General features: G+C 42.6%; 1 protein-coding gene across 2 annotated transcripts in view; it reads right to left on the reverse strand.

Annotated features, from left to right (window-relative positions):
• The window catches only part of Scp2 (sterol carrier protein 2), a 112,264-nt gene that overhangs the window by 52,185 nt on the left and 58,927 nt on the right, over positions 1 to 1,152 (reverse strand). The window lies entirely within an intron of this gene.

A 1,152-nucleotide genomic window follows, 5' to 3' on the forward strand; every position in this document is an offset into this window, starting at 1 on the left:
AAATCCTTTAATCATCCTAGTCCAGATGCACCACTATTAATAAAAGTTATTTTAGATGCAGCAAGAAGTAGTTAAATAGAATTAATGCTGGAAAGTCTAGGGAATAACGGATTTCTAGAAGAGAGACATAGATAGAAGAAGGGTTTCTGGGTATTCATTACAACTTATGGATAAATTGGTAAGATCAAGACCACCTTGGTGTCTTTTGATAAACAATCAATAAGAGAGCATTAAAGGGCAAATATAGAAAGTATTTGAAAATTGGTGGGGTAAAAGTATGGTTTCATGGATCCCTAACATGGAATAGCCTTTTGGGGACCTATAGAGTTAAAAATAACTTAGAAGCCCTATGGCCCGCTACAAAGAAGCAAGGAATATTATCAAATAGTTAAAAAAGTAGTATCAGGCACAGCTGGTGTTGAGAGTGCTTGGTGGGTTAAGGTCCTTCTGACCTGGGACTACAGAGCCGACAGAATCCTAAGTGTGTGAGAAAGGCGGGCAGTGAAAACCACAGAAGAGCAGGAATTGACTGTAGTACCAGGCTGGTAAGACGGGAAATGTGTTGGCAAAATTGTTTTACTTTCATCTCTGGAACTGTGAATCTTAGCACGGCTGTTCTGCGGTTTTTGTAATCTTTGCTGTATAGATCTCAAACCTTGCAACTGCAAAAATTGCACTCAGACTTTCACCAAGCTCATGTGTGTCTGTTTGTCACTCGCTGACTCCTTGTCCACCCTCTTGACGACCCTGTTCCCATCGGACTGAACTGCCCCGGTCTAGGCTGGTCCGTCACAAGCTTTCGTGAATGGGAGTCCATGCTGTTGAGTCTGTGCATAACCTCCATCTCTGCCACCATGGCCACTTTGTTCATAGGCCCATTGAGCAATGATAGGGATAGCTGAAGAAAGAGGCTGACAGTCCATAGAGCGGGTCATCCGATCTACTTGATTAGTGAACTCATCTTCTGCTGAAGCCACCTTTTGATGAGCATTTACATGAGACACAAGTATGTTCACATCCTTTGCCCATTTGGAGAGATCTATCCACATACTTCTTCCCCAAATGTCTTTCTCACCAATTTTCCAATCATGCTCCTTCCAAGTCCCTGACCATCCAGCCAAACCATTGGCTACAGCCCATGAATCAGTATAT

This window comes from Nannospalax galili, unplaced genomic scaffold, assembly GCF_000622305.1.
Source record: "Nannospalax galili isolate Female #2095 unplaced genomic scaffold, S.galili_v1.0 scaffold713, whole genome shotgun sequence".
In the NCBI taxonomy this organism is placed as follows: domain Eukaryota; kingdom Metazoa; phylum Chordata; class Mammalia; order Rodentia; family Spalacidae; genus Nannospalax; species Nannospalax galili.